We start from the raw sequence: 16,093 nt of genomic DNA, 5'->3' as shown, positions 1-16,093 counted from the left end.
GAGTGCCACATCCAGTCCTTCCTTGGGCACCTCCAGGGCTGGGGACTCCAAACCTCCCTGGGCAGCCCCTGCCAATGCCTGACCACCCTTTCCATGCAGAAATTCCTCCTGATGTCCAAAGCCCATTGCCCCACGTGCTCCAGCACATCTGTTTACAGCCTGACATGCAACAGGTAAGGAGATGTATTGTCTCTGTTTAATGATAAAAGAACAATTAATTCCCAAGAACTAAATTACCACAAGGGCAAAATGGCATAAATGCTTCTATTATATAAGTAAACAAGGGGAATAAAGGTAAAAATGTGAAATTTACATTTTATACACAGTTTTCCCAGCATTTTCTGCTTCCTTTGAGATATCTCTATCCTGGGAATGGAGGAGCTCGAGAGAAGAATTCACCAATTTCAGCAAGGAACTGAGCTTCAGGAGATATGGCCACAGGTACCCTTAATCTATCCTGTCTGTGATTATCTCACTCAAAGTCACATGCAAGAAAATAATCCCCTGCAGCACAGAGCACTGATGTGAAAGGGAAGAAAAGCTCAGAGTCACAGCTGAATGGTTAGAGCTGAACCCATTTCAGCACTTTTTTTTCCCCTTCTACTTCTGGAGACCAGGGCAGCTTAATCTGCATTGATGTCTATCAAGTTGCACTCAAAAAGTTATTCAGCCCAAGAGAGTTTCCTCTCTTATGGCTAGAAATAAAACGCTCAAATATTTTTATGCAAAGTTTTTTTTTTCTTTTTTCTTTTTTTTTTTAAAAGAAACTATGAGACATTGCCTGAAAACTTGAATACTGCTTTTCAGCCAAATTTCAAACAAGTAGCACAGTTATTAACCCAAAAGTGAGATTATAAGACAAAAAAAAAAAAAACAAACACACCAGAAGGCAAAATAATACCCATTGGAGACAGTGCTAAAGCCATTACAGATGTTCAGTTGATTAGTGTGGCTGATTTGCTTGCACAGGTCAGTACAGTAACATAATCAAACCATTTTATGGTTACTAGTAAGACCACAGAATATGGTAATTTATTTATTATTTTTATTTTGACAGAACACTTCACCACCTCCTTACTTTCTCTCTGTTTTGCCCCCCCCCCCCAATTCCTGCTCCCTTTCATTAATCCAAAATTAATGTGAATATTAATTAGAATATTAATTGCTTAGTTAACTTACTGCTGGAAGAGGACAGTTCCCAGACCCCTATGATGGGAAGGGGAAGAAGGAGAAAGCAAGATGAACAATGAAACGACAGCTGTTAATCTCATTTTTCGCATAATTTAGATATTATAATTATTATTTGGGCATATTTGTTCCTCATGTCTCCATAATTTGGAAAAAGCAGAATACTAGAGGTTAAATTTTCTGCGAGTTCTCCTTCATTGACACTAAAAGAGGGTCTGTCCCAAGATTAATGTGTGCAAATACAGTTGATCCACCAAAAGCAGCAAAGAAAGAACCAGACCTGTTTGCCAATCAACTTGGGAACACCTCTTTTATCCCTCATCTGTAACGAGGTCTCACTTTTAGGGAGAAAAAAAACAACCCAGTGTTTAAATTACTTAACAAGATCTCTTTAAATATCAGCACAAGGTTAGATGTGATAAAGACTATATTGGCTTTGCTGGATAAGTTTGACAGCTTCGGTCTAAAAGAAAAAACCCAAACAAAACTAGAAAGAGCAGAGAGTTCCACTGAGACAAAATTCAGTGGGGATGAACCTAAGAATATCTAAAGTACTAAAAAAAACCAACAACAACAACAAAATCAATTTCTTGATTAGGAACTAAATTTAAATTAGGAAATCTCTGTCTGGCAAAGGTTTGAAAAACATGGAAGGAAAAGGAGACGAGGAGAGAGGTTAATTGGTTTGTACAGTATTAAGAGTACCAAGATACAAAATGTCCTTGGCAGGAAAACAAATCTGCAGAAGGGTGACACAGAGCCCATGGAAGGCGATGGAGAGACAAACAAATTTAATTTTTGAGGTTCAGGAGTTTTATTTCATTCTAATAATAATAATAATAATCATATTGTTCTGAGGTTATTCATGGCACCAAAGTATGTTTGAAATACAGCTCCAGAAAACCTACACTTGGAGCATTCCTGACCAAAAAACTCCACCTCCCAAATATCCCTTTACCTTTCCTTCAGAGAGTAACAATTCTTTTCCACCATGTCTAACAGAAAAGTAGCAACAAGCCCCAGGCCCGAGAAGATGCTGTTTTTCTTTTGGATCTCCAAGGTTCACTTCATGTCTTAATGCACTTGGTGTTGCTCTCGCCATTAATCGTGTCCTGCTGACCAAGAGAAAGTGCTTTTCCAGAAATGACCTCAAACGAAATTCATAATTCTTTAAAAACCAATAAACCCACTGAGCCAGAAAGCTCAGCCCTTCTGCAGTGGGCTACAAGCACACAAGCTGCTTTAGTCCCTTCAGCCACAGGCACTTCCACCTTTGATTTAAAGCACAGAGTGGAAACCGTTCGTACAGTTTAACAACACACCTGTGTTCTGAGCCAGGAAAGGAAGGAAGGGGCCAGAAAACACCAGAAGTCCTTCATGAAGGACTTCACACTAGGGACATGCTACATAAATTTAATCCATCACTAAATTTGGTATTTTCCTGTGCTAAAACCAAAGTAGCAAGGGCTGCTGGACAGTCCTAATACTTCTCCCTAAACCTCTCAGACCTAGGGCAGCATCCCATAGCATTCTGCAGATGTTCCTCCAGAAATCAAGATTTTCTGCATTACATTTTTCTGGAGTTGCCCTTATCAAAAGAAAATGTGCTCTCTGAGGAATGGATATATGTGTGCATCAACACATGGATTAGATGAGTTCTCACTCTTCCTCGCAGGGAGAAGCTCTAAGTTGAACATGAAATTTGAATACTCACATCTGTCACATACGACATGAAAGGTGCTGCAGTTGCTAAAATATTTGGGACACCTCTGCATCCTTCACTGCACAGGAGAGGGAAGGTGAAAATCAGGACTTAGCTGAAACAGAGCCCTAAAGAATATATTATGCCTGGCTTGAAGTGGTACCAATAAAGCAAGAACAAAGCATGAACTCATCTACAAAAAAATCCCTGGACAAGAGTACTTGAAGCTGTGACTACAACTAAGTCATAAAAAGTAATTTTAATTCTACAAAGGCTTTTGAAGAGTTTTTTGATTAACCAGACCATTAAATTCACCTGACCACAGTGAGTCTAGGAAGCAGGGTTTTTTCAAAGCCTAATATTAAAAGGGACTTTCAAAACTTCTTTCACTTTCCTATAATATTAATTGGATATACATATATTTGACATCATGGAGAAGAAAAATATTATAATATAGCTTTGTCAATTAATGATAAAGCCTTGCTGGGATTTTGTTTCTAGAAGTACCAGCATCCTTCAGGTAGAAAAGCCTAAGGTATGTAAAATACATCCCAGTGAAACAGAGGGCTGTATTTTTTAGAAGTCCCCTACACAATGCAGAGAAAATACGTGGAATTTATCAGAATAATACATCACTCAGGAGGATTTGCAAAGGAACCAGATAAATAACAAATAATTCCGTGCCTGGAATTATAGTTGCCTGCATCTATAAAGCAGAGAGAAGAGAACAGGGAAAGGCTGAAGGAGGGCAGGTTTAGATTGGATATTAGGAGGAAATCCTTCACTGTGAGAGTGGTGAGACCCTGGCACGGGTTTTCCAGAAAGGCTGTGGACTCCAAATCCCTGGAGGCTTCTCAAGGCCAGGCTGGATGGTGCTTGGAGCAACCTGGTCCAGTAGAAGGTGTCCCTGACCATGGCAGAGGTTGGAATGAGATGAGCTTTAATGTCCCTTCCAACCGAAACCAGTCTATGATTCTCCATTTCCACACGTTCATGATGAGTTAAACTTAACTAATGTAGAGTGTCAGTGAGTTTTTCCATCACTGCAACATTAACATTCCTTTTGTGTAAATAAAAAACCCAGAGCAGCTCCCTGCTGCAACCCGTGTTTGTACCTCAACTTCTTTTCACATGAGCCATTTCACTACTTCAAATCCCTCTGCAATACTATTGCCCAGGAAGCACAGGAATAAATCAATCTGAGAACGGTGTGTCCATTACCAACTTTAATTAGGCTTATTGGACAAGCTGCTGAGTCTTTTGGAGAGGAAAAATGTGGATCCCTACAAATGTAGAATTAGAAGAAACTTCCATTAGAATTGCAGGCAGTTTGCTGTCTGCAGTGCTTGTTCCCCAGACTGAGGCATTTGAAATTTTTCTGAAAATATGGAGGAAACGCTGATTTTTCTCTCCCTGCTGCAGGGAGGTGAGGGCTGGGAGAAGATCAGCTTTGTTACAATACTGTAAAGGGGCATAAGGATAGAGAAGACTATATTTCTTCCGCTTATTTTCCTAAGTTACCTGCAGAGAATAAAAATAACATTTTTCCCTTCTGGGTGATGTTGTATGCACCAACTAAAAATTCCAAGCCTGGTTCTCTTAAAGATGTCACTCCAGACATCTGGAGTGCTGGAATATTATCTGCTGGAAAGACAGCATCCTTGGACACTAAGGGGAAGTTTGTCTGTGTCATTAGGGATTTATATGTTTGAGACTGACTTGCAATTCTTTTCAAGCTGGAAACACCTACCATGACGGCATCCACGGTTCTCAAAAAGGCAGCGGATACCTGGTGAGGAATTAAAGGGATTTAACAACTCAGATCAGAACTCATGCCTACTCTGCATTAAGTAATCAAGACTCCATCTAAGAACAAAAACAAACTGCAGAAAACTTCAGGTTTAATCCCAAACCTTATCACTGCTTTCTATCAGTTTCATACATTTTACTTTTGTGTTTTAATTTTATATTCACAACTATGCAAAGGCAGTTTTTTGTTCTTTCAGGATAAGACACAGGCATGAGCAGGTAACTGGGCAGGTTATCAAAATCTGCAACATCAGGATGTTCAGATGCTGGGGGAAGAGAAGATTGTATGTTAAAACAGCTCAACACCAAGAAGAACGAGATGGTGGAGCTTTGCAACTTCCTTAAGCTGCTTAGTTTTAGATAAGGAGCTTATGTAACTTTCTTAACTCTGGAGAACATTCAGCAAGTGATATCAAAACTGTTCAAGTTACACTTGGGACAGATACTTCATGAGTACTGTCATTCTGCCCTCTTACCACTGAAAGAGTGAAAAAAAAATCCAATTCCCCCCAAAAAAACCACCAGCTCACTTAAGTCAGGTACAATTTAATAGAGTGGTGAGTCCCACAATTGTTTTCCTTGATGTTTGCCATACATGATATGGGACACAGCATAGAAACCCACCTTCTGAGCAAGAGATTATTTCACATTTCTAAGTGGAGCCTGACAAGGAATAAGCTACTTTGTGGTCATCTATAAGTACTTGTGGAAACGACTATAAATACTATGGTTGTTCTAGTCACCAAACAGACTTATGGTAAGTTGTTTGGATTTTTCATCTGAAAATAAACCAATCAACCCACCATGGATCTAGTCAAGAGTCCTCATGGGACAGGACGGGAAGAAGTTCAAAGCCTTGAAGTCTTACAGCAGACTTGAAGAAGTTCCATCAAAGCTGGGAACTGAATGAACAAGAAACAGGAAAGACTCTACAGTCCTTAGAAGTTGCTGAAGAAAAACATGGAAAAAGCTGAGAAGAGTCCACGATCCTTTTCTGGACCTCGGTGACTTATGGAGAGGCAGAAAATGCCACCATCACTTCCAGGGAACACACCAGTGGTGTCACACACCAGGCCAGGGCACCACTCAGCTCTCCAACCACGGGCTTCTGAGGGCTGTGGATTTGAAGAGGAAGGTGTGTTTCTTCATGAAGGTTCAACTTATTTCAGCTGCTTTGTAGGAGGGACCTGCGTCCACAGAAAAACTTGTTTCCAAATGCACCCAATGGAACACTGGAACTTTCTAGTCCCTGGATTTTAGTGCGTGAGCCACAGTTATGTGGCAGGGAAGAGCTTGCTATAAAAAGTGCCAAGCAAAACCCACTATTCTCCTGTTATTCTTGAAGAAGAGAGGACGAAACTCTACTTATTCTTCATTTAACAGTCAGAGAACAGCACTTTTAGATATAACACCTTTTCTGTTTACATTTTAAGCTTATCAAGGAAAAAAGGTGCTCGAGGAGACTAAACTGCAGCTTTTAAAGCATTACAAGCACAGCTCTTTTCCAGAGCCATAGCAATTTGTATTTTCTTTAGCAATACGACAGCAAAAATAGTCAATGTGAGATTCAAAATCCAATAGTTACAAAAATTATAGCGAGAAATTGAAAAACTGCAAGATCTATAAACAGATTAAGGTAAACATCTAAAAGGAAAACTACGATATACATGCAACCACTTCAGCAACTGTATTTGATTCTAGGAACTGTCTGCCAGTTCTCTCTAAGGCTTCAAGGCTTTTTCCACTACAATTTCAACAGGATTTTCAGAATAGGAAAGATGTGAGACAAGCAATGAGAGGAACAGCGCTGTGTGAAGAGGCAGACCCTCAAAAATAGGGGAGAAGAGCAAAATAACTCTGGTTTACATTAATTTAGCTACTTCTGGGACAACAGCTGACTCTTGCTTAGTCAAGAGGAGAAAACAGACAAACAAGTAAATGCCCAAGAATGGGAAAAGGGTCACACATGAGCAGATGCCGCCCTTTATCTTGTCAAGAAGAAAAAAAATCATTTAAGTGCACTTCCAGTGCAGCTGGGCAGGGATGGCAACAGAGCTCATGGGGCAGTGTACAGAGCCCTGGGCTAAGCACAGGGCCAGGTAAACTGGCACCCAGCCCAATGTTAAGGGAAGAAAAAAAAAAAAAAGAGTTTTCAGCATGAATTTAACCAACCACCTCCTACCAGTTTTAGCAGGGAGTTTTTTGATCAAGTAAACACACACACCGAGGAGATCTTTAGTCCAAAACAACAAGACAGATTTTCTCTGGTGTAAAAAGTTTAGTGTGCAAACAGATGCTTTTCATACACCACCTACACACACACCCCAACCTAGTGAGTGCACAGAACAGCTCTGCAGCATCGATAGATCTCTATCCAGAGGAGAAGCACATTGCTAAAAACATACATTTAAATGTTCAAACTGATGTGAGGGACTGCACAGCTGAAAGACCACAAACCACAAGAACTCGGGGTTATTCTGATGTTAATAACAGAAGGGAAATGCACATATGTGATAGGGTGTGTGCTGATAGCTCTTCATCATTGGGGTTTTTTTTACAACATTTGTTTTTAAGAAGCGCAACAAACATTTCACTGTTGTTATTTCATTTTCCAGTAGCCTGTTCCCAGAGCACAAGACACTTCAGAGGTAAAGAGGTACTGGTGGTCAAGCAGTGACCTAGCAGCAAGGCTATCAGCCTATCCTCTGCTTTATAAATTACCCTAATAACACATACATGCATAGACAGCCCTTTCTTTTTATTGTCATTTACAACCTACATCAACACACTTGGCTGAGATGTTAAATAACCCAGGATGCTGCAGAGAGCTTTCCTCCCACTCAGCTCTGCCCACACAACAACCTGCACTACACTTGCAGCAGCAAGCACTTAAAAGTTTTCATTTAAATGAAGAAAGAAGTCGCAGAAAATGCTGATATTTTAGTCATGAGCTTTTGATGTAAAAACTGCACATGTATGTTCTGCCAACACACAGTTCCACCGCCCAGAACCACCAGGGGCTACTAGGAGATGCTCCAGCATCTCATATGAGCAAAGGAAGACCCTGTTTTCATGATTTTAGAAACAAACTGGTCTCCACCAGCAGGACAGATGGATAGGCAGCACAGACCACATCCAGGTGACTGCAATCAGCCTTAAGAAGCCAGGATGAAACCAAAACATTTCACTACAAGCAAGAAAATAAATGATGGTTTCTGCATCAACTATACCAGCTGAATTTTCCAGTTTCTCCATATAAAATATCTCCACAGTAAAACATCATTAAAACACTATTTTTCATCTCACAAGTCTTCCTGGCAATGCCAAGAGACCCCAACTTCAACACATGGAGCGTCTGCAAGGCAGAGATGCATGATTGCTGCAAATGAACTATGAAAATCAGCATGCTTGCAAAGCTAAACAGAATTCATCATTTACTGACCTGCTCTGGATTGGATTAGACAGGATTGCTCCTTATGTAGTCAAGCACTGCAGCACGTTGGAAATTACTGTCCTGACCTCAGCACAAGCACAACAGAAGCTGGCCATGCTTTACATTAAGTCAGACTGCGGAAAACCAGTTGATTTTCCCTACCAGTTTACTCCAAAGAGAGGTTTACAGCTCCAAACAGCTGTAATTTATTATATTTTAAATTCCATAAGAGACCTAAACATGCTGAGCAATAATACTCCTCAGAGTTGTCAAGGCCTATTGAACTGAAATACACTTCCCACATCAGGACCATGGCACTGGGATCTCAGCAGTGCTAGAAGGACGGGATGATTTTTTTTTTTTAAATGAGTCAGTACACAAAACACAGGAATAAGGAGAAGTGCAGGTTTAGAATAGTTAATTCCAGGATAGCCCATTACACTTGGATTAAAGTGGTGATGGAAAAGTAAACTGAATTTAACCATACACTTTCAATGAAGCTCAAACTACTGTTTTGAAACTACAGTAGAAGTCAAGACTTCTCAATTCTCCATTATAATTGAATGTACAAGTGTGTCTATCTCCAACTATACATATCAAAACCAAAGGAACAGCATATAGGAATAGATCTGTAGTAATAGGTGGGAAACCTGCCCATACCTGGTGCTTCTGGTCTCTGGAACCAGCTGGACTCCACAGCTTCCCTGGCACTGCACTACACAAGTGACTTACTGTGGTTAAAAAAATCACTTTATTTAGTTTTCTTCATTTAAATCTGGTGTGGAGGGACTAATCTGTAACAGCTGACCCAGTTTAACCACTCTGGACTGCAATCAGAAAGCAGAGACACCTGCCCTCCCCAGACACACATGGTGGAGAGGCAGCACAGGAGCCTTGCTCCATCCTCAGCTGTTGGAATTGGAACATATTAGGGAGCACACAGGTCCCCAGGGTGGCAGGGAGGTTGGTGGCACTGTCCTGTAAATCAGATTTCCTTAAGCTCCTTGCTGCTCACACCTGTTCACTCCCTGCCATCACAGCCTGTGCTTCCCCCTCAAACTGCAGGTCAGAAATGTAGTATTTGTATTTTCCAGCATCCAATACTTGACTTACAAGAACTTCCCACACAAGTCTGGTCATCCCTGCTGTTCTCTCCCTATTATCTGACCACTTATTCCAAAGCCTTTTACAGCCCATGTTGCTCTGTCTCATTTTCTGGGGTCCCACCATCCTGGTAGCTCTGGAGTCATGATCACAGTCAAACACAGATAAAGTTTCTCCTGTGTGCAGTCAGAATTAACAAAACACTAAAACACACGTCCAGGTTTCAAATATTGTCTGTTCCCACTAAATAAGTTTTTTCAGGAGAGCACAAGCAATCTGCAAGTGTGATTGTTCAGGGCTGAGCACAACTTCAGGAGCTCCCACTGCTGTTTCCCCCAGCTGGAAATGTAGCAACTTTGCCAGTTTATTATTTTTTTATGTTGATCAACAGACATATTTTTCAAGAGAAAGATACTTGGAAGTTACGTAGTTTGGGGGAAAAAAAAAATCCCACATCAGTTATGCCAAACGAAAGCATCACTGATTTTAAGGAATATCATTACACTTGATTACATCTAAAAAGTGAAACTTCAGCAGTATAAAACTGCTCTTTCAAAATAAAGGCAATGCTATAGACACCATGAGCTGTATTTCAATTGATGTTTTCTCAGACCAAATGTCAACATGCAGACTTTAGATTTACAAACAAAAAAACCTGCATTATTTCATCAGCTGCCCATCTCCTTCACTCTTCATTCAGCCACATACGAGACTGAGAATCTGTAAGAGTTTTGAGCTCCCGACACTCCCCTTCCCTCTGTATCAGCTCTTTTCTTTGTATTAGAAAGCACACTAAAAATAATCTATGTATAGTAAATTTTAGCTGATTGTAGTCACAGCTTTTTCCACCCTTCCCACCTCTGTTACCCAAACAGTGCTCTCCTGGATACACTTTTGCTTGAAAGGCCATCAACTTTGATCTGGTTTTCATCTGTCTCAGTGAACAAGAGAACAGTTGTGGCCTTTGGAGCACAGAATCAGTGGTTGTGAACAGCAAAGCACTTCTCAGTTTATGCAAACCTGCAGCCTTTACCTAATCCTTTCCTAGTTAAGGCACGTTACCAGTGCCACTGATAATTCTTTAATTTTTTTCCTCTAATTCATTCTCCTACACCATATGCTATAAAATGTAGATATCCAAATCTACTCTGAGAAGTTCAGGCTATGACTCTAAACAGCTTCACTGAACCCAAGGTGGGGATGTCAGCACAAGAGAGGGCTACAGCTCTACCAGCTTCATTTTTCTGCATTTTAGTTGGTTTTTAATGGGATACTCACTGACTGGGCTTTCCCTGGTTTGGCTGAGAGAAGCTGCCTCTGAGGAAGACCAGCTGTAGAGCTGCAAAACACCGAACAAACACAAAGAGCTGGGACACAAAGAACTGCTGTCACCACAGGTATGTTTTGTTAAGGACAGCAGTGACAAAGCAATCACTTCAGAGCACGAGCACCAAGGCAAATCCATTTCCAGAGACTCCTTCTGTGAGAGATTCAGGTCTGGGGGACCAAACCTGTAAGTTCCTCAGCTTCTTCAGGCAAAAGTTGATTTCAAAATATCTTGCCTTTTAATCCATCTTGACATCACCCATGAGCTTAAGAAACGCTTCCATTACAGAAGTCCCTTGAATAAATCATTTCTCACCACTTGTACCCTCAGTAGTGTTCAACTTCAATGAGTGCATACATCCTATGGGACTATAATCCAGTGTTCACTGGTTTCCAGATATGAACTAGAAGGTTATGTATTTGCTATGAGAACAAGACAGACCTCGCTGCCAAGTTGAGCACCAAGAAGGGTGAAAACTAACACACACAAAAAGTAACTTCACAGATGAACAAACTTCACCTTTTCCTTGCTTTTCTTGTAAATTAAGACCCATTTTGTAATTATTTCTCAGGTCATCCAAAGTCTTCTTTATACTCAGGAGGGATACTCACCTCCAGCCAGAGTCATTCCTCATCACTAATAACTTCCCTCTCGCTGCAGGCTTGCTCAGACAACGGCCCCACACCATCAGAAATGCATGAAAAATCTTGTTTGCAAACTGCACTTAAGCTGTGTCTTCTGGTATCAAAGTAAACCCTGATAATCTCTTACACACATACAAACCCATCAGCTTATGTCACTTGTAAGAATCAGCCTCTTCCAGGAAGAACAGCAAAAAGACTGACTCTTTGCAGAAATCTCCCGCTGCAGTATCACAATACCATTAAGATGTTCTTGTGGTATTGCAATGGGAAAATTCCCACAAGAAACAAGAAATACCACAAGAACATAAACACAAACAACATCAAAGACAGTGAGTCTTGCTCAGAAAAAAAACAAACAACCAAACCCACCGCCCCTGCAGAGCGGTTGGAAGCATTTGTGGGTGGAAACTCCAAGAGAAGCATTATAGAAAAGTGACATGAAAATATGGCATCGCTCCTTGGCTGCGGTGACGTGATCTCTAGGAATTTAAAGGACAAGTTGCTTTGGTAGGTCTGTAACTCGCACATCCACAAGCCCAGGGATTTGCCAGCTGGACACACGCATCGGCTTCTGGACAAGACCCTAACACAGGTCACAGCAGCATCAGAGCTGAAAGAGTGCCAGAGCTTGCCACCATTCCAGAGTGGATCTGAACCCCACAGGCTCTCAAAAAAAATCTCCTGGTTTAACATGAAAGGTACCATGTCTCAGATTAATCAGGCAACCCCTACCTGATGCTCTATTCATTGAGCAACCAACGAACTTTGGAAAAACCTCACTGCAAATGCCAGTGCCAACTCACAGATCCCCTGCTCCCTTGACACGGACCCAAGCGGTGCCTCCCACTGCTTTACATTCCCAGAAAACACCAACGCTTCCAGCTCCGAGCCTGCAGTTCGTTCCCTGCAGTGCCAGGCAATGCTGAGAGTAATAGAGAAGCAAAACCACTATCAAGGCTGTAGGAGCCCTGATGAACGAGGGAAGTGCCAACGTGGCAGGATAGAGACCTCAACTGGGCATCGCCGTGAAACTTCAGCCACAACACCAAACCAGCAGCATTTTAGCAAGAATTATTCACCTTCTCCCAACTACTCCCCTCAAATGCTTTCACAGATTTATTGGCCAGATTAGTATGGCAAGTCTCTTGCATAATAAATAACTTTCTGGAACGATTCCACGTGGAGTACACTTTTAATGCTTAAAACTTAGTTCAGCATTTCCATTACTGATTTTAATAATTTGTTCATAACCTTCCACATACATTAAAAAAATAGATCACTGAAGAAACCTGGCATGCAGCTTAAATCATAGTTTAAGTTTCTCTTGCAGAATACCACAGTCAATACTTTGCAGAGTTTGCCTGCCCTTCATAAGGACTTGAATGTTATTTTTACATTTTTGCACTCATAATAATGACAATATTCCCCTCATACAAAACAAGCACTTTCAGGACAGCTAGAAATCAGCACGGAAGTCATTTTGGGGATGTGTCAATGCCACCAGGAAGGTAATCATGACTAACCAGCTTGCACCCAAGGCTATTGCTGGATCATTTCACATCAGAAATGAACTGACCTCTCTCCGACGCATCCAACAAAATGGTGCTTGGATTTAGGTTAATCAGAGCCAGGCACCACGCTTAATTGGCAACAAGGTCACACAGCGATGCTGGGGACATGAGCAGCTCATACGCAGTAAGGTGTGAGTCATAAAAATCAAAAAAGTTCCAAAAGAGAAGGCAAATCTCTAGTTAGAGAAGGAACAGAGCCGGCAAACCCTGCAGAGAGGATATTGCAGAGAGCAGAGGGAAGCGGAGCCGGCAGCTGTGCCGAGCCACCGAGCCACCACAGAAACTTCGCGTCCAGCTCCATCTTCTCCCCCGTGTCCGAGGGGAAAGTTCTGGTTTCGTCAGAATTTGGTCAAAACTCAACGGCCCCGAGTGACGTGCAGAGAGGGCAGAGTCATTATTCACGACGAAAAAGAAAAAGCTTTTCAAAACGCCTTCTACGGAGCGGTGTGGGAGTTGTTTCAAACCAACACGCCAGATCCCCACCCGTATCAGAGCTGGGGGGTGGGAAGCTCATGCACGCGCCTTCTCGCATTCGAGACAATTAGTCCTTAATTAAAAGCAACGCCAGAGCAGCGCAGCTTTAGAACTTGAGCAACTCTAGACTCGCTTAACGCAATTTTCGAGGAAAAAAACCCCAAAGATCCAAAGGCTACGACAACCAAGAGACTACCCAGACCGCCGGCCATCGCAGCCCCGGGCGCTCTCCCACCCCCGGGGACCCGCGGGCGGCTCACGGAGCGTTCCCACCGGGAACGGGCGGCGTCGGGGGAGCTGTGGGGACGGGACGGCAGCTCCCGCAGCTCATACGATCAGCGGGGATCAGTCAGGCGCTGCAGGAACACGGACCGAGCAGGACCTGGCAGAGCATCCCCCCGAGCCCGGCGCGGACCCTCCCTGGGGGCACCGCTGCGATCCCAGACACGGAGCCGTCCCCGTGTCCCCGGAGCTCCCCCCGGCAGCACTCGGAGCATCCCCCGGCCCCGCTCCTCCGCTCCATCCCTCCCGAGGGATGCGGGGGCTCGGCGCTCCCCCCCACCCCGCACCCCAACTTAGTTCCCCGGAGTTGCCCACCTGCCGCCGAGCCGCCCCCGGCCGTGCCCGCAGCCCTTCCCGGCGGAGCCGCTCCGGGTAATCCTGCGGCTCCCGCGGCTCCCGGCGCCTCTTCTGGAGCGGCGCTCGCCGCGCTCCGGGCGGCGGGGCGGGACCCACCCGATCTCCCGCCCACCCGCTCCGCACCCACCGCCTCCGGGCCGGCAAAGCCCAGCCCAGCCCAGCCCAGCCCAGCCCAGCCCAGCCCAGCCCAGCCCAGCCCAGCAAAGCCCAGCCCAGCCCAGCTCAGCTTCCCCGGGGATGCGCTGGTGGGTGTTGGTGGGTTCCCCCAGAACCCCCTCTGGAACCCACCTTGGGGAGGGTAAATGTGCTCCCACAGCGAGCTTAGGAATGACAGGGAAAGTTGACGCGTTACAGGCTTAAATAAAAACTCCCATCTAATTTCTGGGCTGGAAGCCCAGGGAAAGAATCAGGTTCACGTAGGTCGCTGTGCAGGAGCCGGATGGAGGTTTTATTGAGTCTGGCTCCAGCTCATCATGGTATTAGAGCTGTGCTGCTGTAATTAAGGCTGAGCAGAATTTCTTTCAGTCCCCTTTCCCCCTTTTTTTTTTTCCTTTTTGGCGGGTTATATAACAAATAGTACTAAGTTTCCTGAAACCTCTATTATCTTTCAGCATCCCAAAGCACAGTACATTACAATAAAGTGTGCATTAGCCTGCTGTGCTTCAGTGGAAGCCAAGTTACACCAAGGATGGCTTTGGCTTCCTACCCACAGTGAAGTGTCAATGCAAGACAATCAATCACAGCACCACAGAATGTTTAGCGTTGGGAGGGACCTTAAAGCTCATCTCATTCCACCTCCCTGCCATGGGCAGGGACACCTTCCACCAGCCCAGGTTGCTCCAAGCCCTGTCCAACCTGGCTTGGGCACTTCCAGGGATGGAGCAGCCACAGTTTCTCTGGGCAACCTGTGCCAGGGCCTCCCCACCCTCACAAGGAAGGATTCTTTTCTAATATCCCATCTAACCCTACTCTCTGGCAGTGTGAAACCATTCTCCCTTGTCCTGTCACTTCAGGCCCTTGTAAATAGTTTCTCTCCATCATTCCTGTTGCCCCCTCCAGGCACTGGAAGGCCACAATTAGGTGACCCTGAAGCTTCTCTTCTCCAGGCTGAACAATCCCAAGTCTCTCAGCCTTTCCTCCCAGCAGAGCTGCTCCAGCCCTCTGATCATCCTGGTGACCCCCTCTGAACTTGCTTCAACAAGTTGATGTCCTTCCTTTGCTGGAGACCTGCCCAGAAGGGAGAAAGGACTCGATGACTGTCCTGTGGTACACAGAGGGATCTTGGACAGGGTGGCAATGCTTTGCTCTCTGGGCATCAGAGCGAAAGACATGAGGAAAACAGTTTTCTTCTTCAGCAAGTAATATTTAAGTCACTGCCACTTCTGTTTCCCTTTCTGTCCATTTTTGTTGTGAATTATTGAAATGTGCTGGCTGGGAAGTGGTGACAGTCTCCTCTGGGGACTAGGAGAAACTTGCACGGCATCTGTTGACCCAGACTTAGTGCAGGAGCCCTGACCTGAAAAGATGTCCTTACTTTTCTGTGCATGTGCAAGTCTGTAATTAAGGAATGTCCAGCACTTAAATGTAGCCACTTCTGTAATGAAATGTGGCACTGATCTGAGGAAGGGATGTCAAAAAATAAATTATCTCAGAAAAACAGGATGCATTTTTAATTGGCAGAGCGTGGTCCCGTTGGACTCATAGAGCTGATAGAATTACAGTGATTTAACGAGTTACTGTACAGGAGCTGAGCACTGAGATTTGTACCAATACGGTTCAGCTCAGCCCTGGCACAGAGCAGGAACGTACACTTAGCCTGTTTGTGTAGCTCAGCTGCTGTATTACAGTCTAGTAACTCCACCACATCCCTAAACCTCCACTTTGGGCTTTTGCCTAGAAGATAATATTAACTCAGCTATTATGGCACAAAGAATTATGATAGGACTGGGGTCAAGCCTTAGTTTCACAGCAAACTCCAGCTCAGGTAGGAGTGTGGTGGCTGTGGACGCCTCTGTGGGGCAGTGACAGCACAGACCCAGGAGCAAAACCCGAATGCAGATTTGGCTTCCTCGGAGTTCTGCCGTTCAGAATTCACGACACCCGATTCACTGGGGCTTATGAGAGCTGACAAGGTCATGGCCCTATGGCACAGCTCTCCACGTGGAAATATCAGCTTTAGCTGTGCAAGGCCAGTGTGAGAAC

At 43.9% G+C, this 16,093-nt stretch overlaps 1 protein-coding gene across 1 annotated transcript in view; it reads right to left on the bottom strand.

Moving 5' to 3' along the window:
• CNTN3 (contactin 3) overlaps positions 1–13,943 on the bottom strand; it is a 103,624-nt gene extending 89,681 nt beyond the window's left edge. The window contains exon 1 of the mRNA XM_027723895.2: positions 13,850–13,943. The gene's annotated coding sequence lies outside the window, so the exon portion shown is untranslated. The remainder of the gene's footprint in view (positions 1–13,849) is intronic.
• Between the last annotated feature and the right edge of the window lie 2,150 nt (positions 13,944–16,093).

Source organism: Pipra filicauda, unplaced genomic scaffold (assembly GCF_003945595.2).
Source record: "Pipra filicauda isolate LSUMZ 115617 unplaced genomic scaffold, ASM394559v2 scaffold204_size1372650_pilon, whole genome shotgun sequence".
In the NCBI taxonomy this organism is placed as follows: Eukaryota; Metazoa; Chordata; class Aves; order Passeriformes; family Pipridae; genus Pipra; species Pipra filicauda.
The sequence above is the reverse complement of the archived record's forward strand: the minus strand, read 5'-3'. Positions and strand labels throughout refer to the sequence as shown.